The sequence below is a fragment of the Sminthopsis crassicaudata genome, chromosome 3 (genome assembly GCF_048593235.1).
Source record: "Sminthopsis crassicaudata isolate SCR6 chromosome 3, ASM4859323v1, whole genome shotgun sequence".
Taxonomy (NCBI): Eukaryota; Metazoa; Chordata; class Mammalia; order Dasyuromorphia; family Dasyuridae; genus Sminthopsis; species Sminthopsis crassicaudata.
The window spans coordinates 299,653,644-299,674,978 of record NC_133619.1 but is presented as its reverse complement, the minus strand read 5'-3'; the positions used below and the strand labels follow the sequence as shown (position 1 = coordinate 299,674,978).

Sequence of the window (21,335 nt, the reverse complement as noted above, 5' to 3'; positions counted from 1 at the left end):
ATAAATGTTCTTATCCCTCTGATACAGGCAGCCTGGTAGCACTTTAAGATCTGCAAAAAGCTGCACATATTATTATCTCATTTGATTTTCACAATAACCTGAGAGATAAATGCTATTATTATCCCCATTTTACAGATCAAGAAACTAAGGCATAGATTTAGGAAAGCTAGTTACCATCTAAAGCAAGATTTGAATGTAGGTCTTCCTGATTCCAGTACTCTATCTACTATATTGATAAGGGTGGAGAAGACCCCAGATCTTTGATAATTTGGCAAGTCTTAGACAGCAGGTGGTGACACCATTAAGACAAAGCCTGAGTTTAAAAAAAAAAAAAAAAAATTTTTTTCTGGTTATATATTCCTGGTTCTACTTGTTTCTCTCAGCATGAGTTTGTGTAAATCTTTCCAGGCCTTTCTAAAATCAGCTTGTTCATCATTTTTTATAGAACAATAACATGCCATTTCCTTCACATACCATAACTTATTCAGCCATTCCCCAATTATTTTCCAATTCTTTGCTACCACAAAAAGAACTGCTACCAACATTTTTGCATGATGGTCCTTTTCTCTTCTTTATGACTTCCTTGGGATACAGACCCAATAACAGCAAATAATATACTCCATATATTTTAGAAATGAGGTCTTTATCCAAGCCCTTGGATAGAAAAAAAATTTTTCCCAGTTTTCTGTTTCCTTCCTAATCTTGGCTGCATTGCTTTTGTTTGTGCAAAACCTTTTTAAATTTAATATAATCAAAATTATCCATTTTATATTTCATAATGTTCTCTAGTTCTTCTTTGGCCATAAATTCCTTCCTTCTCTATAAATCTAAGATGTAGACTATCCCTTGTTCTCCAAATTTATTTATAGTTATCACCCTTTTATCTAAAATATTTATGTCTAGGTATATGAATATTATGGATTATTATTGCTCTGTAAGAAATGACCAGCAGGATGAATACAGAGAGGTTTGGAGAGACTTACATGAATTGATGCTGAGTGAAATGAGCAGAACCAGAAGATCACTGTACACTTCAACAACAATACTGTATGAGGATGTATTCTGATGGAAGTGGAGATCTTCAACATAAAGAAGATCCAACTCACTTCCAGTTGATCAATGATGGACAGAAACAACTACACCCAGAGAAGGAACACTGGGAATTGAATGTAAACTGTTAGCACTATTGTCTTTTTACCTAGGTTACTTATACCTTCCTAATCCAATTCTTACCGTGCAACAAAAAAAATGGATTTACACACATATATTGTATCTAGGTTATACTGTAACACATTTAATATGTATGGGATTGCCTGTCATCTAGGGGAGGGAGGGGAAAATTTGGAAAAATGAATACAAGGGATAATGTTATAAAAAAAAATTACTCATGCATATGTACTGTCAAAAATATTTTTATAATTATAAAATTAATTTTAAAAATTAAAAAAATAATGAAATAAAATAAAATATTTGTGTCTAAATTATGAACCTATGCTTTAATAGCATCTTCCTCTTTAATGACAGCTTTCCCCAGATTAATTGTAAATTCTACTAGGGAATTCTTTTTTTCCCCTACTGTCTTTCCTCTTGTGAATTGCTAAAATCCCCTATGGATTTAGCTCACATGAGTATAATAAAATTTTTGCCTCTTGATTTGGTGATGATCTAAGCCTAAAAATTCTTGAGATACCTCATATCGCACAAACCATCACCCTAATATATTTTTGGGGTCTAATATTCCCTTTCCCCATTAATACTAGTAGTAACTAGTAGTAGAAACAAGGCCACAATTCAGTATATAAAGATCCCTGCAGACTACATGTTGGCTTAGTTTTAAAATATTATCTATGTTTCATTATATTTTCATTTTTTTTACTAAATATTTCTCAGTTGCATTTTAATCTGGTTTGTTGTATTTGGAAGTGTAGGCCGCAGATGTTGGATTCTTCTGCATGATAGCACCTAACTGCCCACGAATATTCTTTGCCAAGAGGAACAAAGATGCCCTGGATGTTTAAATTAGCATTAAAAAAAGCCCGATGCAGTTGGGGCTCCAGATTCATTACCCCAGGCCTTAGGATTTCTCCACTTTTCCTCTTTTCCCCTACAGTCATCAAGACTTAAAGGGAGAAGAAAGTTTTGCAACCAAGAAAAGAGAGTTGCTATTGTGACCAATACCAAGCCAGGAAGAACAAAGCAGCCTCTTCCCTCCCCTCTCTCACTTTGCTTCATCTAGTTCCTAGTCCAGAGATCCAAAGATGTTGTGAAGTACACAGCAATCAAAAGTAGAAAGTACAGATATTTTACTGGTCTGAAATATGGTTGGAGTTGGATAACACTGATGAAGTTCAATCTCTAGAACAAAGAGGAGGAAGGGAAAGGAAGACAGGAGAGGAGAAGAGTGAGGAAAGGGAGAGAAAGGAAAAGCAGAGGAAAGGGACAGTGGCAAAGGGAACAGAGGGAAAAGGAAAAGGAGAAGGAATGAGGGAGAGAGACAGAGGAGATAGAAAAACAAAAGAAACTAGGTTGTTGTTTGTCCTTGTTCTTGAAGAGGACATGAACATCAGGAAGGAGATATCATGACTTGCAACTGAATTGGACTTAACTGAGAGGGTTGTATACCTGTCTCACTTTCTCCTCCAAAGCCATCAGATCCACTAGCCAGATACAGATTAGGAGGGCTGGAAATGGCTCTGGATGCAGTGGGACACCTTGGCCTTTTTAAGCTAAGGTCTTCAACAGGTCTCAGTTTGTCTAAAGTAATGCCTATTCAGTGATTAAGATAGGTAAAAATGAGGCAAAGAAGTTTCTTTTTCCTAGTTAAAAAAAAAAAAAAAAAAAAATCAATACGGGAGAAGACCTTTAGGGATTCTAGCCAAATCAGAAACAGTTACTATTTACAGTCGCCATCAGAATCCAAACAATGACTAATTGAAGCTTCAATTGGGACCTATAGTTGCCGAGTCAATGGGAGCCAGAGAGATTTGGTTTTAAGGCATGGTTCATAAAAAAGAAATCTAGCCCCAAAAGCCCAAGATATGTCCCTAGGTTTCAAAAATCAAAATTTTATATTCCTTTGGGCAAAACATTCACAGGTAAGGAAGGTATGATACACTCCATGTAGTCGGAAGGAGAGGAGAGAAGAAGAGAAGGAAAGGGAAGGAAGGAAAGGGAAGGAAGGAAGGAAGGAAGGAAAGGGAGGGAAGGAAGGAAGGAAGGAAGGAAGGAAGGAAGGAAGGAAGGAAGGAAGGAAGGAAGGAAGGAAGGAAGGAAGGAAGGAAGGAAGGAAGGAAGGAAGGAAGGAAGGAAGGAAGGAAGGAAGGAAGGAAGGAAGGGAGGGAGGAAGGGAGGAAGGAAGGGAGGAAGGGAGGGAGGGAGGGAGGGAGGAAGGGAGGGGAGGGAGGGAGGGAGGGAGGGAGGGAGGGGAGGGAGGGAAGGAGGGGGAGGGAAGGAGGGAGGGGAGGGAGGGAAGGAGGGAGGGGAGGGAGGGAAGGAGGGAGGGGAGAGAAGGGAGGGAAGGAAGAAAGAAGAAGGGAGGAAGGGAGAAAAAGTGGGAGAGAGGGACAAGAGAGGGAGGATAAAGGGAAGAAGGGATGGTGAAGGGAGGGAGGGAGGAACAAAGGAGAGAGTTAGGGTAGGGGAAGGCAGGGGAGGGCAAGGAAGGGAAAAAGAAGGGAAGGAGAGAGGGAGGAAGGAAGGGAGAAACAGTGAAAGGGTGAGGTTCAAATTAAAATGAATAAAATACCTTAGAAACCAATAGATCCAGATTTCAGTCCTAACTCAGCCACAAACCAGTCATGTAACTTTGTTGAACCAGGGGCCATTCACTTGTCTTCTCCAAACATAAATTTTCTCATCTGCAAAATGGTCTAGAACATCTCTGAGGGACTCCCACCTCTAAAATTCTATGATTTATTGAAAATAATTGAAAGATTTGTATTTTTCTACACATTATAATTACAACAGAACCAATTAGGGCCATATTTATTTCTACAGGATACTGTCAAATTAAATCAAGTCCAACAACCACAAGACAAAAAATAAAACATCTATTCCCTCCCTCTCAGGAGGATACAATCTACAGGGTCAAATTGCTTCACAAATGAAAAAAAGTTTTTCTTTCTATAGAAGGAGCCATATATTTCCATTCTTCCAAAAGGAATCATAATTCATAGGAATCCCATCTATTGATTATTCATTCACTGATAACCAATCCTTTGCCATATGTCCTTGCACACACACCCAGAGTCCCAACAAATTTTGGTCACTGCATTACTTGTGACTCTCCACCAGAGGGAATACAAAGCAGAGAAATTTAGATAGATTTCAAAACTATTTCACAGTTCTGGTATAATTGTATTTATGAAAGGAAGAGTTTTGGAATTAACATGGATAAACTATACATGAGATAATACTTTTCTCTATGATTCAACTACTCTCTCCTATTTGTAGTTCCTTGAACACAACGTTTCATCCAGATTGGAACCTCTGTGCTTTATACACAGGTTGTCCTGTGTCTCCTTTTTCACTCCCAATCTTAAGTGTCCCTGGCTTTGTTTTTTTTCATTTTGTTTTGTTTTGTTTTATTAATTTTGTAATTATAATTTTTTTTAACAATTGTCCCTGGCTTTGTTGAAGACTCAGCTGAAAGCTCTTCTTTAAGAGACCTTTCATTATATTATATTTGTGTACACACACATTATATTATATTTGTGTACATACACATTATATTTGTGTACACACACATTATATTATATTTGTGTACACACACACAAACACCAGATAGTAAATAATTACGGTCCTAAAAGATATTCTATATGTGTGCATATGTATATATATAAAATGTAACATTTTTATATATATATATATATATATATACATATATATTATGTATTATGTATATAACTAGATAACTAAGTACATATAAAATATCTTGTATGTACCTAGTTATTGACACATTTTTATATATGCATGCTACATGATGTCGATACATATACAAAATGTATATATATATGTGTGTCAACGTCATGTAGCACCTTGTACACATATGTATTGATATGCAGCATCTCATATATGTAATGATATTATGTAGCATGAATATATATATATATATAATTTGTCAATAACTAGGTACACAAGATATTTTATATATGTATCAATATCATGTAATTATATACATAGTATCATAGCATGTAAATAACTAGGTACATGGTGGCTATCCTTTATATGTGTAATGTTATATATAATGTGTAAATATACATAGCAGATGTCTCATCTATATGTAAGCCATGGGACGCTTGTATTATATGTAATAACTTGATACATATCAGATATCTTGTTCTCTGTGTGAATTTATATATGCTAAGTGATGCAGGGGATAGAATTGAAAGGTTGGAGTCAGAAAGACTCATCTTTCTCAGTTCAAATACAGCCTCAGATACTTACTAGCTGTGTGACTTAACCCTGATTGCTTCAGTTTCCTCATCTGTAAAATGAGCTGGAGAAGGAAATGGCCAATCGCTCCAGTTCCTTTGCCAAGAAAAGTCAGACACAACTGAAGCAAATGAACAACAAATATATATAAATAAAACAAAATAGCTTGTTTTCTACATTGGAATATGAACTCCTTTTGGGTGGAGACTTTATTGCTTTTCTTTTTATCCCAAGCATTTAGCTTAACAAATGTCTATAGATAGAATATATCCCTAGTCTTCAATTAATTGAAAAAATGTTCACAGAGAATCTACCAAGGTGTTGAGCCCTATGCCAAGCATTTGAAAAAATTCAAAAGTCAAATAAGACAAATCCTTGCCCTAATAAATCTCATAATCTAAAGGAAAGTTTATTGGACCTATAATTATATTTATGTATTTTATATAATATAAAAACTTATAATTTATATTTTAATTTATTTAAATAAAATTTTATATATATATTAATATATAATTTATTTTATAATTTAAAATTATCTTTATATATAATAAGTAATAAGGTATCAGTTTACAAACTTTTTGGTCTCAGAATCCTTTTACATTCTTAAAAATTACCAAGGACCCAAAGTTTTTTGTTTACCTGTGCTATATCTATCACAATTAACTGTATTAGAAATTAAAACATTTTAGTATGATTATAAAAATGGTTTTAACCTCACAGATGCTCTCAAAGGTCCCTGGAGTATCTAGGGGTTCCTGACCATATTTTCAGAAATGCTGGAATACGGTATTTTACAAAGGGGAAGAAGATATAAAAGATAAGAAAAAAATGAACTCCATTAATATTAAAAAAGATATCCCAGGAGCAGCTAGGTGGTGCAGTGGATAGAGCACCAGCCCTGAAGTCAGGAGGATCTGAGTTCAAATCTAGTCTCAGACACTTAACACAGCCTAGCTGTATGACCCTGGGCAAGTCACTTGATCCCAATTGCCTCAGACCAAAAAAATAATAATAATAATAATAATAATATCACATGAATATCACTAATACTGATCCATATACCTACTTTCAATCAATCAAGCATTTACTAAGTACCCACCTTACAGTAGTGAATATATTCATAATTACACAATGGATTGTAGAGAGTAGTAGATCCTCACTATTAAGTATAAAAATGCAATAGAAAATTAATCTCCCTGCAGGATTCCTTGGGCTTTTTCTTTTTTGCCTTTGTTGTTCTAGCACAGTATTTAGTACAATATAAGTGCTTTAAAAATGTGTTGTTTAACTGAATTAAGCCTTTTCCTCCAACAGCATTTGACATCATGCTTTCCCATCAGCAGAACCACCATTCCTCCCACAATGAAAACCTTACATTTATCTTTGAATTTTCCTTCCTCTCTCAAATCTTCTCACCAAATATTATCTCCATCCATCCCTTCCTTTGTATTCACATACTTACCACCTCAGCATTGGCCATGTTATTACAAAGACAATTACTAACAACCTCCTACTAGGAAATACTATTTTTATTCTGCTTCTCACCCTCACCAATTCATCTTTTATACCATTGCCAGATTAATCTTTCTCCAACATAAAGTTGGTCATGTCACACCTCTGCTCAAAACTATTTAATGCTTCCTAATTACCTACAAAGTAAATTAAAGTTCAAGATCTTCTGCCTGGTATTCAAGATCCCTAATATTCTAGAGCAAAGCTGCCTTCCTAGTCTAATCTCCTATTATTCTTCTCCACCGACTCTATGATCAAGCCAAACTTTGGCACCATGCCTCAAACCTTAGACTTAAGACTCTCCAAATAACAACAGAAACTTAAACACATTTAATTCATTTTGGTTCCAAAAGCTTTATGTGTACAAATTCACAGGATCTTAACACCACAGAAAAACCAAAATAGATCCAAGTTTCTTTACCAATTCACACTAAATATAGCAGTATCCTTTAGCAGATATCACTGACACCATTTAATAGGTACCCAGTATGTGTTGTGTCAGGACTATCAAGAGTTAGATCTGTGCAAATACATAAAAAGCATGAAGTTGTATTTGACTTAATAAAAAAAAAAAGCAACCCAAAATCAAGTTCCTTCTCTTGTTTGGGGCTTCTCTCCTTCTTGACTAGTAGTATCTTTCTATATTATGTACCATACCATTTTTCTTGATGTGTAAACCTATTCCACCCCCTTTAAAAGCTCTATTAATCAATTACAGCATAATACAAGGCTAAAGATCATAAGATAAAAAATTGGGCTAGAGTGGAACGATTGCTAAATCCAGAAAGCACATAACCTGGGGCCTTGTTTCCATTTCCCTTCCCATTTCTTGACTCGCTATTATGTACCACGATCATTTATCAAGAAGCCAGACTCCCCTGAAGGAGTACCCCATCAAAGTATCCCAACTCAAGGAATCACAGAATTAAAGAAATTTTAAACACAGAAGGTACCTAAAAAGTTCATCTGAATTCAATCCCTTAATTTTAAAGTTGAGCAAACTGAGGCAAAGAGGGAAATAACTTGTACAGAATCAAATAGCTAGTTAGCAAAAAAAAAGTCATAATTACATTCCAGATCTGCTTTCTAGGCCAGTGCCTTTTCCACCATACTAATATTTGATCTAAAAGAGGACATCAGGACTAACCCCTCCTGTAAAAATGTAAATGCACAGAAACATCATAAACACATACCAAATCAACAATGCTACAGAGTGATTTATTTACACCTAATTGTGATATATGGATTTCCTGGAATAGTGAAAAAACCTTTTCTCCATATTCTCCCACTAATCCTCAAAAGGGATCTATACTATAGGCTGATGGCAAAAATATCAGATTCAGATTCAAGATGGAGCCCAGTGGACTGCATATTGATTTAGAAAATCAGATATTAATATTATCTATTTTAGTGTATTTTTATTTATTTTGTCAAATATTTCCCTATTACATTTTAATCTGGTTCAGGTCACCCTTATAGGAGTGTTTTGAGCCACATGTCGATTTTCCAGCCGTATGACTGACCTCTGTTCTAGAAAACTCATGTAATAAAAGGCATGTCAATCTTTTATCCTTCAGTCTTGCCCACACAAATGTACAAATTCTCTTTCTGGCCATGCATCTCTTGGATGATATTTTATGTAACGTGCTACTTCTTACATGAAATTGCCAATTCAATGTTTGTAATATGCTGTAGTCAATTTATATTCATCCTGTATCTCTTGATCACCATTTGGGTCACCCCCAATTATGATTACTCAGAGGCAGTAAATCATGAATACTACAACCACAGAATATCACTAGAAGAATATGAGAATTAAAGTAGGCACTGTGAAGTTTCTCAAACACAATCCAACTTTTTTTTCTCACTCAAATTTAATTCTGAGTCCAGTTCATTTTTCATCTTTACAAACCATTCAAGATATATATGGACTGTTGTTCAGTTCAATCTAACTGCTTCTCATAGTCTGAGCAATTTGAAATCCTTATTCACTTGATTTTTCTCTTATGGATCATTACTATTATTATTTATTTTTGTGTGTGTATGAGGCAATCAGGGTTAATTGACTTGCCCAGGGTCACACAGTTAGAAAATATAAAATGTCTGATGTCACATCTGAACTCAGGTCCTCCTGACTTCAGGGTTATTCTATATGGATTATTAGGCTGAATTCTTAGATGTTTATGAGTATCATTTAGGAGGCTTTGAGGCATTCTAGGGATTAATAATGACAATAGGTAGTATCTACTATAGCAATGGTGCTAAGCACTTTCATTACTTCATGAGGTCCTCACAACATCCTATAAATTGGTACTATTATTACCACCATTTTAGAGTGGAGGAAATTGAGGTTATGTGACTTGTTCAAAATTACATAGCTAGTAGGTGAGGCTGGATTTGAATTCAAGTGTCCCTGATTCCAGGACAATAGTCCAAGCCCACTATACCACCTAGCTTCCTATCATCATTATTATTTAGAGATAATTATTATTTTATTTAAAACATGACTTATTATTATGACATATTATCTAGACACATGGTCCATTGAATTTTATAGATTTGGACACTGATATCAAGAGAGATTAAATAGTTTGCCCAAGATTACACAAATAACCAAACTAAGATTTGAATTCAGGTTCCTCTGGCTCCAAACCTAATGCTCTTTGCTAAATAATCACGTTATGAGTAAGGATATTGGGAAAGAAAAAAGGGTATGAAGTAATGGAAGTTGGATTAACTAGGTAACTGGTTAGATGATTGGGAATACAACTCAGGCAAATACCATTCATAATGCGCTGTTTAACCCTGAATAAGTCACAGACTTTCTGATAATTGTTTTTTATTTCAATTAAAATAATTCAGATGAACTCTAAGGTCCTTTTGATGCTTTAAAATTCCAATATCCTATAACTTCAAATTTTTGATCAAAGAAAAGAGTTATGACTTAATGGATATGTTGGGATAAGGTCAGAAGACAAATTTTAGGGGAAAAGATTAGACCACAGATAATGGCTCAGCAGAGAGTAGGAGCAGCTGGAAATCATGGAAATCACCCCATAAGCCAACTGCAGTAATTTGAAACAACAACAAAAAACCAACCAAACAAACAAACAAAAGAAACCTTGGAGCTTCACTTACTATAGCCATTGAGGCCCAGTGGAATCTGGCACTAAAATGCCTCCTAAGTTCTCCTAGCTCCCTCCAGATGGGTATTCTTTAAGGAGTTTTTAGCAGGACAGATGGAATCCTTTCCCTAAGGGTAGGTATGTATGTGATTAGACATCTTTGTGTTAAAAAAAAGGTTTTTTTAATATGTGCCAAGGCCTGAAGGGAGAATAGAAAGCATGAAAGGTCATGGTCAAATAAGTAATAAATTATATCTAGGTCACCTGGACTGAGAATGGCAAAAACAAACTTTCCCCCACATAACTGATGTCAAAGACTAATAGAAACAGACCAGTACATAAGCAAAGGAATTCAAGAAAGGATTATCACAGGATTTAGAGTGAACAGAGTTTTTAGAAATCCTCTAGTCCTGGGGCAGTGGAAAGAGTGAACTTAGAAACACAGGACCTGAGCTCAAACACAGCTGTACCATTTGACTCTGTCTGACCGCGGGAGGAACACTGTCTTCATCTGAAATGAAAGTTGGATGTTGTTTAGTCTTCATTCTGTCTCTTCAAGACCTCATTTGGGGGGGTTTTGGCAGAGATACTGGAGTGATTTGCTATTTCCTTCTCTACTCCTCTAACTCATTTTATAGATGAGGACCCTACAGGTCACATATTAACTTAGTTTTTAACATGTAATATTACCTATGTTTTACTGTATTTTTCTATTTTTTTGTCAAATATTTCTCAACTATATTTTAATCTGTTTTGGGGGACATTTGCTGGCTCAGCATTGGCTACCTCTGCTCCACATCACAATTCTGTCTCTGACTAATTCCTACTGGTGAATCAGCATCCAAGCCAGCTCTGACTGTAAGACTTCAGAAAATGAATGACTTCCTGAACTTGACCTTCCTTCTTTCTAGGGTATTTCCTTCTTTCCTTGCATGGGAACAACAGGAAGCTGGTGAGGGAGACTAGACAAAATGAATAATTCATTCTTCCTGATGTAAATGAAATTGCATATCTTTTTTTTTTTTTTTTAAAGATTATTTCAGTCTGTAAAATCATGGACAAATCACTTCAACTCTTTTGAGTTTGTACTTCTATGAAGTTGTATTAGAATGATAAGATCTATGGATTAGGAGATGGATATAGGGATCTGAGGTCCTCTCATTAAAACCCAGGGGATGGCTAGTGGTACAGAGCATGAAGTGCAGGGTCTGAAATTAGGAAAACTCATATTTCTGAGTTCAAATCTGGCTTCAGCCACTTACTAGCTGTGTGACCCTGGACAAGTCACTTAACTCTTTACCTCAGTTTCCTCATCTGTAAAATGAGCTGGAGAAGGAAATGACAAACCAACTCCAGTATCTCTGCCAAGAAACCCCTAAATGGGGTCATGAAAAGTCAGAATGAAGACTAAACAACATTCAACTTTCATTTCAGGTGAAGACCTGAAATCATAGTGCCTATTAGGACTGGCCCACAGCTAGGCCCTAGCTGACAACAGTGACTCCATGGTTGACTGCTCTGCCTTTTACCAGAAAATTCCTATGTATCTCATTGGTTCTGTTAGCTGCATTTAGGCAATGAATACAATGCTCTCCTGGTCATAATCAGTTTAGCAAACTTCATCTAATCCCCTGTGTGCAAAGTTAGCAAACTTTCCTAATCACAATTCCCTTGTGATCCATGGGGAAGAAGGGGGAAAGTGTTACAATATGGGTCACTCAGTAGCTGGCCCTTACTTGGTCCCTGAGAATCTGCCCAGCAATAACCATCAAATACATAACACATAAATAATACATAATAATAAATAATGATTAATTAATAATTAAATAAGGAAGCAAATAAAAATATAAGCATCCACTATGTGACAGGTACTATGACAAGGACTTTATAGATATTACTTCATTTAATCCCCATAGTAACTTTGAGGCATTACGTGTCATTATTATCCCCATTTTACATATGAGGAAATGAAGGCAGAGAGAAATTAACTGACTTGCCCAGGATCACACAGCAAATGAATATCTGAGGCTAAATTTGAACTCGAATTTTCCTAACTCCAGACACAGCACTCTTTGCACTGAGCCACCTAGTTGCCTCCAGGCAGAGAACCATCTCTCAATGTCTAGAAATCCTGGAAGGGTCAGACAGCTACAGGCTTGTATGCAAGTGAATAACAAATGACCTGACATGGAACCCTGTGAGCATTTGTCCTGGTGCCTCCCCCATGATCTCCTCACAGGGGTACCATGGATAAAGAGTGGGAGACTTATGTGGTCAGAAAGATATTATGCCTCAGACATAGACTAGCCACGTGATTTATGGCAAGGTTTTTAACTTTCTTGAGTCTCCCTTTACTCATCCCTAAAATGAGGATAATACTTCTCTCATAGGGTGATGGAAAGGTTCCAATGAGGTCTCCCCAATGATGTATGATAAAGCATGCAAAAATCACATTTTCTACTTATCTGTTCCTCTATATCTCCCCACCTTTAACCTCTCTACTTCTTCCTCAGATTAAAGTGTTATAGATAGTGCTTTAACTCAATAAATACTTGTTAAATTAAACTGAATATTATTCATTTGAACATCCTACAGCTAAACATTTCTTTATCTAAACATTCCCTCCGCCTCAGCTACAGCTACAATCTTTTGTTCTGCACTTTATCAGGTTCCCAGGAACATCAGCATCAGGAAATCTGTCATTCTAGGAGATCTCAACAGCTTCATAATTCCCACCTCATCAGTATCCTCAATACTCTCTGACAGGAGGATTGGGAGGCAGAGCCATGAATTCTTCCCAAAGGCTCCATTTTAAAGAAGACTCCCAAGCCAACCACTTCTTCATTTTCCACTGGGTTGGATTCTTCCATCAACGTCCATTCAGAGTACCTTTCCTCCTCCCCAACTTTTAGAGCTTCCTTTTGAGTTTTTGATTTCTCCCATTGGATAGAGGGCTCCTTGAGGGCTGACTCTCCCTTCCGTATCTGTATCCCCCTTGCTAAGCTCCATAGAAGGTGCTTAATAAATGTTTAATAACTGACTGATTTTGAGAAATAGAATCCTCAAAAAATAATACATGGATCAAATTTTGCTAACTTAAATTTTGCTAATTTAAAATGCACCAGGAAAATTTCTGATGCATTCTTTTCTAAAATATTCTTTTCCATAATATCTGTTGTATAAATCCAGTACAACAACTATCTTATGAAGAAGTAATATGTATCCTATTAAATGTTTCTCTCTCTATCCTCCCTCCCAACTCCTTAAGAACAGGGACCAGGGAGCAGCTAGATGGCTCAGTAGATAGAGTATCAAGCCTGAGAGGACCTGAGTTCAAATCTAATCTCAGACACTTAACACTTCCTAACTGTGTGACCCTGGGCAAGTCATTTAACCCCATTGTCTCAGAAAAAAACAAAAACAAAACAAAACAAAAAAAACAGGGACTTGTTTTCTAATTTTTTTAAAGAGTTAAATACAGTGCTGAATGTGCACATAGTACAGAATCTAACCAAAGTATATTATTACCCCTGTATAAGTTCTGTACCCAGAAGTCATTTTCTGACAATTCTATAGCTGCAAAGAAATAAGAAGGATAAAAGATGATTTTAGATGGAATCTTAAATATTAAATCCTTTGTAGACCTGTCTTCTGGCATGAAGATAAAATTTAAAAATCAAATTAGATAGAATTAGAATAAATAAAATTAAATTAGAAATAAATAACAATTAGGATGGTAGTAAACAGCATCATGGATTAAAGAAGACCATCACTAACTATAAAGGATTGCAATATCTTCCTATTTAGAAAGCAATAGGAAGGGCGGAATCTAAGAAATGATGAGAGAGTGGAAAGACAGATCTTCATCTAATTATCTTTGAGTTTTTAAATAACCAAACTCCTAATATATTCATAATAACTCCACTAAAAGAGCAGAATAAGAACACCTGTATAGTACATACTTTTAACAACTTAGTAGGTATATATATATATATACCTACTAAGCTCAATAACATTTCTTAAACACAAAATCTCTCCTTCCTCTGTGCAGTCTTGCAAACTACATACAGTCCTTAGCATTGGACCTCTTTATTTCCTCGTCAAGGTAGGTGCTCGGCCAAACTGAGACCTTAGCTGAAAAAGCCAATGTCTCTCACAGCATCCAGGATCATCTCCTGTCATCCTGATCTATAATCCAAACTTAAATCCAATTCACTTGCATGTCATAGCATCACCTTCCCGATGCCATGGTCATCTTTAAGAACAATGGACAAACAACAATAACGATCCCTACCCAAGCATTAGGCTTCCTAACAGCCAACTCCAGTATGGGGTAGAACTACTTTACCACAGTCTACAGTAGTACTCACCAAGATTTTCTTAACCATTAATGCATACATACTAAGTTAGTTAGTGATTTCTAGGCTGTGAGAATGAACACCTATGGGAAAGTGAGATAGGTTAGTGAACCAAAATAACTTCAGACTTTAGCCCTTAATGTGAGCATTCTATCAGCATATTCTCTAGCTGTTGGTGAAGCTATGAAATGGTCCATCAGTAAAACAATGTGGAACTACGCCCATGATAGCAAAGAATTAGAAACTGAAGGAGACCCCATCAGTTAGGGAATGGCTAAACAAATTATGCTATATGAAAGTCATGGAATAGCATTGTACTGTAAGAAATGGTAGAGATAGTTTCAGAAAAACCTAGGAAGTTTTGTATGAACTGTATGAACTGATATGAAGTGAAGTAAGCAGAACCAGGAGAATAATTTATGTAATAAAAACAATATTGAAAAGATAATCAGCTTTGGAAGATTTAGGAATTCTGATCCAATGTCATGAATAATTCTAAAGGACACATGATAAAATATGCTATCCATCTCCAAGGAGAGAGCTAATGGACTGAATGGAGATTAAGTATATTTTCCTTTCTCTTCTCTCTTTTTTTTTTTTTTTTTTTTGACATGGATAATTTAGGGATTTGTTTTGCTTACCTATACATATTTGTAAACTTTTTTTGCCTTCTCAATAGGTAAGGGAGAGAAAAGAAAAATGTAAAGATTTTGGAACTGAAAATAAAATAAAATTGAATTTTTAAAATTTTTAAAAATTACCTAGGATAAAACTTGCTTGTCTAAGACAGTCTAGAAGAAAAAGGGGCAAAGGGGAATAGAAATAAAGGAAGAGGAAAAGAAGGTAGGAAGAAAAAAGAGATTAAAAAATAAGAAGTTATCAACAAGAAAAGAAAAACAAACCATAAATTAGGGAATTATATGACCAAGAAATGCTTTGAGGGTCACTTTTGTTACCCTTAATAAAGGTTTTCCGCATCTGTCCCAGATCTTAGAATCACCTAAAGTTCCTGGAAGATTCAATGTACTTTCATCTAATCCACTCATCCAGTTTAACAATAACAATAATAGCTTACACGTCATACTATCAAAGAATAAAAACCATTGAGGATCATAGAATCATAAGAGTTAGAGTTAGAAGGGGAATTAGAAATATAATACAAACATTTCATTTTACAAGGAAGGAAACTGAAGCCCAAAGATTAGAATGGTTTGTATAATCACTACTTGGAGCATCTCTCTACAACATTCCTAAAAAAACCACCCTGTTTTGAGACCTCCAGGGACAGAAAATTTACTCTTAAAATGCCAGCTCTTTCCATTTTTAGATATTGCTTACTGTTAGAAACTTCTTCCTTTTTTTTTTTTTCTGAGCTGAAATCTGTCTCTCTGTAACTTTCATCTATTGATCCTCTCTATTCCCTCCAAAAATAATTTCTTCCATAACAACCCTTAAAATAACTGAAAAACAACTACTGTTCCCTGCATCTTTTCTCTCCCTCAAACTAAAAATCACCGTTTCCTTTAAACAGCCATCCCATGACATGTTGTCTAGCTCACTCATCATCACAACAATCCTTCTGTATTGGTGTCAATTGACAATGTCCCTCATAAAACAGGGTGCCAAGAAGAAAACCAGAGGTCTAACCAGATCAGAGAGTATTAAACTGTTTCCTAGTTTCCCTGGTTTCCTTCAAATCCCAGATAAAAGCTCATTTTCTACAATTTTCCAATTCTCTTTAGTTCTATAATTGCTTTCCATTATTAATTATTTCCAATTTACCTTGTATATATCTAGTAGCTACAGAGTTGTTTGTATGTTGTCTACTCTTTTACACTGTGAGCTCTTTGAAATCAGGGACTGTCTTTTATCTTCAACACTGTGCCTGGCACAAAGTAGGCACTTAATAAATGTTTACTATCATCTCCTACACTCCTTTTAAAGGTCAGTAGCTTTAGATGTAACATTAGAGCAGGAAAAAAAAAATTTTGTTGGAAATAAGACCTCATCATGATGAAATCCTCTCCAAATATTACTCAAGTTATTTTGATCAAAAAAACTACAGGTATTCCAAGATCAACACGATCAATTCTTTATAATATTGCTACAACCCATTACCCCAATTATACAGTTCAAAAAAGTATGCCAGGAAATACCACATAAGAAACCTAATTGCCAGCTATAATTCAAAGCCAGGCCTATCATGGCCACATTTCACAAAGTACCATAATATTTATTTCAAACACTTGAGTATCATGCAGAGACAAGTGCTCTTGATTACATTCTTGCCTGAACAGAAAAGATCCTTCCTTCAAGTTTGTCTTTTTCCTTCTCTGGATCTCCACTGTGCCCAGAATAATGCCCAGCACAGAGTAGGAAGAAACATGAAAAAATGTAGATTAACCAAAATAAACCATTCTAAAACTAGCCCATGGCACTATAATTTCACCAGCCAAGTAAACTGTGCTGAAAATAATTAAGCAACAGAAATACAGAAATTCACATGGTTTCAAATAGAGTCCTCTTTTTTGTGTTCTGCTGTGTCTATGGAAATGTTCTTTTTTTTGGTGTTTAAGTTTAGAATTAACAATTTTAAATTAAAAATAATTATACAACAGAGACTTTTTTTTTAAATGGAAGGGTAAAGAAGAAAACATGTTTTTGATTGTCACTGAATATAAAGAAAAAAGTTTTTGTAGTTTATAAAAAGCTATAAAAGCACTGAGAAGTACTGTGGTACAGTAAAAACAGTAATCAACTTGGAATCATGGAATCCGAGTTCAAATTGCAATTTGGTCATAACTATACAACTTTTGGCAAGTCATTTTGCCTCTTGGGGCCTCAGTTTACTCTTAAATTTGGGCAGTGGGCCTTAGTCACTTTTCCAGCAATAAATTTATGAACCTTTGATCCTACAAATGATTTTTTGTTCCCCCAAATAATTAAAAAAAAAAACAAAAAAAAAAACAAAGAATTTCATTATGGAAAATAAAAAGATATTAAATATCACACATAGATAACATACATGCAAGAGTAAGATCAAATTCAGATGACTGATAATTTAAGTTAAGAAAAAAAATACTAAGTGTGAATGAAACAAGTTAACAAAACCAATCTATTATTCAAAATAGGGAGTCAGAGTAACCCCAGTTAAATGTCAATGATGAATGTTATCTCCCTCCTGACAAGAGACATGATGAATTGAATATACAAAATATGACATAAGTCAAAATGGAAATTTATTTTATTTGGCTATGAATATTTGTTACAGGGTTTTTTTGTTTGTTTGTTTCTGTTTTTTTTTTTAAGTTGGGAGGAATGAAATAAATGTTTAATTAAAAAAAAAAAACATTTAAGAGAGAGATGATAGAATTTGAAGTTGGAAAGGACATCAGAGATCATCTAATCTAATCCTGTCCCTTTATAAGTATAGAAAGTAAAGGATCCAGGAGCAAATTGGCCAAAGTGACAGGAGGAAAGCAATGAAACCAAAATCTGTACTGGGCTTCACTGAGCTCAAGAGATCCTTTAGAATTTTAATATAGAAGGGACCTGAGGGAGATCCTCAGTCTGACTACAATTTATACATTTGGTGTCAAAAGATCCGCATCTCAATCTATTTATCACCCAAAAAGAATTCATTGTTAACATTCAGCAGAAATAGTCTCTAGAGAAGAACTGGGAGAAAAGAAACGAAGCTTATGGTACTTTTTTTGTTGATGTTTTTTGTGGTACTTTTTAAAGTGTTATTGATATTAAGGTATATCCTTTAAAAATTGTGACAGGAAGTTGGAGACCACGAAAGAGGGAAATCTGGGACAAAGATATACAACTGAAAGAGTAAATGGACCAAGAAGATTACTGCTAAGTAAAAAAGATTCACAATATATATCATTCTGACATTCCAAACTACCATAAAAGCTTATCTTTCCCAACACAACTTGGGAAGAGACAATACTGTAAAATAAACATCTCCTCTGACCTTTAAACTATGTGGTAAAAGCCATCATCTGAAACTGATTTTTGTTCAGTTGTTTCAGTTATGTCCAACTCTTTGTGACTCCTTTTGGGGTTTTCTTCGCAAATATATTGAATTCATTTGTCATTTCCTTTTCCAGCTCATTTTACAAATGGGGAAACTGGGGCAAACAGGACCAAATGACTTGTCCAGGGTCGCACAGCTAGTAAGTGTCTGGGACCAGATTTGAACTCAGGTCCTCCTGACTTCAGGGCTGGTGCTCTGTCCACTGTACCAACTAGCTGCCCCGAGATTAAGTGATTTGTCCAGATTACATCTGATGCTAGATTTGAACTCAGGTCTCCCTGACTCCAGTTCTACCCACTGTGCCACCTAATACCACCTAGTGCCACCTAATCTAATTAGAATACATACTTTTGGTAAACTGTCCTGTTATATAGTAATTATAACTCTGTCAGCATTTCAATAATGGAATAATTAAAGAATATTATTAAATAATAAATAAATATAAATGCCTTGTAAGGCATTTTAATGTTTAGTTTTTACTAATTATACAAATAAGGCAAATGTAATGAAAAATGAAAACATACTGCCTTTTGTCTAGGGCTGGCACTAGGTTATATAATTCTAAGGGTACTTAGAGTTTTTCCAGAGTTACCAGCTGATACATCAGTAGACAGAGTGTTAAGCTGGTAATCATGAAGACTTTATTTGAAATTCAGTGTCCAGTAATTACTAGCTGAGTAACTCTGAGCAATTAATTTAACCTCTGCCCCAGTTTCTTCAATTATTTAATAGGGATAATAATAAGTACCTACATTGAAGGATTGTTGTGAGGATCAAATGAGATAATATTTGTAAAAAGTATTGACCACAGATGATCAACTATGAATTAACTTTGCTATTTTCAGCAATTTAATGATCCAGGGCTATTCGGAAGAAGTCATAATTGAAAAATACCTTAAGAGAAAACTGTGTCTGAATACGGATTGAAACATATTTCTTTTTTAACTTTATTTTTCTGGAGAAATTTTTTGGGAGAGAGGGAAATGATCTGTGTTTTCTTTCACACAACTTTTATGGAAATATTCTGCATAACTTCACATATGTTTTCCTATGGGGGGGAGAAGAGAAAATCTGCAACTTAAAATTTTAAAAACAAACATTTAAACTTGTTTTCTATGTAACTAGAAAAAATAAGGTATCAAAGGAAAAAAAGTATTGACAATAGTGCCTGGACCATAACAGGTACTGAATAAATGCTTATTTCTCTCCCATTTACCAACAATCTACAAAAAAGCAGCAAATGCTGACTCAGACTGACCAGAATAAGAAAGACAAGAGCCAAGGGAGATTAGGCAAGAGAAGGAAAGGAAGACTATGCACAACTGCACTGGAACTGAAACCCAGCTGAGGTTGGAGTTGTCACATCAGAGGCTACTCAGGACAGTATCATAGGCTGTGAATCCCTAAATCCCACAGCATGAGAAGACTAACAGTTTATCACCCAGCTTCAAGAAGATGTTCACCAGCAAAGGGGGAAAGGTTAGAAAGTAATAGAGAAATACAAAACAAAAAAACAAAAAAAAAATGAGTGAAATATCAAAGATTTAAAGAGAAAAAAATCAATAAATGCCCAGAACAAGTATATAAAGCAAGAGAGCGTTCTAAAATCCAAAGGAAGAATAAGTAATAAATCCTCAAATAAGCTAGAAAGCTCTCTTTTTCAAGTTATTACAAGACAAAGGAAAGTAGACTGATATCTGATGAAATCCTATGGATTCTCAAGGGAACATCAAACAACAAGAAATTGTTGAATGGTTCAAAGAAGAAATAAAATTCATAATATAAGAAATTATAGGTGAATACAGGTCAGAATTTAAAGCTTTCAATGTGGAATTTAAAAACCCAATTAGCAAATTAAGAAAAAAAAAAAAGAAAAGAAAAAAGCAATACTCAATAGAGAATTGCTCTCTTTTAAAAAAGCAAAAAAGAAGATATCAGATTAGGAAGACAAAAATATTGAAGTGAAGGGTAACCTGTCAGAGAAGAAGCAAAAGTGAACAACATTAAAAGAGCACATGATCTCTATACAAGTCAAAGTAATTCATCTCAAAAACAAGATATTCAATTTAAGAATTATGTAGCCCATGTAATAGATAGAACACCAGATCTGGAGACAGAATAATTTAAATTCAAATCTAACCCCAGACAAGTGACACTTACTAGCTACAATATGACTGTGGACAAGTCATTTAACCCCAATTGCCTCCCCCCCCAAAAAAATTGTCTCCCAGAAGAAAAAAAAATATAAAGAAATATATATGAAAATAGTCTAAAACTTCAGAATATAGAAAATAAAATAATGATGGAAAGCATATACAGGTACTCTCCAGTTAAAAAAAAAAAGAAAAAGAAAGAAAAAAAATTTTTAAAACTCCAAACCTTCTACTTCAAACTCTTACATCATATAATTGTTAAATTTAACAATTTCAATGACAAACAGCAAACAACAAGAAGACAAAACAAAGATCTTCAAATATAAAGAAAAGGAAACTTGAATAACTCAAGATTATCTGCACCCACAAGAAATTATAGAGGAAAATAGAATAACATATTCCAAAGAGCAAAGCACTTAAACTGCAAAATGACAAAGTTGAGTTTAATCATCAACAAGATAAGATGAACATTTAATCACAACAAAAAAAATAAATTAAGGCACTGTATTCCTTTAAAAAAAATATGAGTAAATATCAATTTAGAACCATCTACAAAAAAACAGAAACACAAGAAAGGCAAATAAGTAAAATTACCAAATTATAAGAAGTAATCATTTGCAATAATTACTTGTAATTAGTAAATAATCATAAGTAAATATGAAAAAGAAGAAATTACAAAAACAGGACAGAATAAAATCTGATAACCAAG

At 34.7% G+C, this 21,335-nt stretch overlaps 1 protein-coding gene across 1 annotated transcript in view; it reads right to left on the bottom strand.

The window, feature by feature from the left end:
* The window catches only part of SH3KBP1 (SH3 domain containing kinase binding protein 1), a 445,745-nt gene that overhangs the window by 366,172 nt on the left and 58,238 nt on the right, over positions 1 to 21,335 (bottom strand).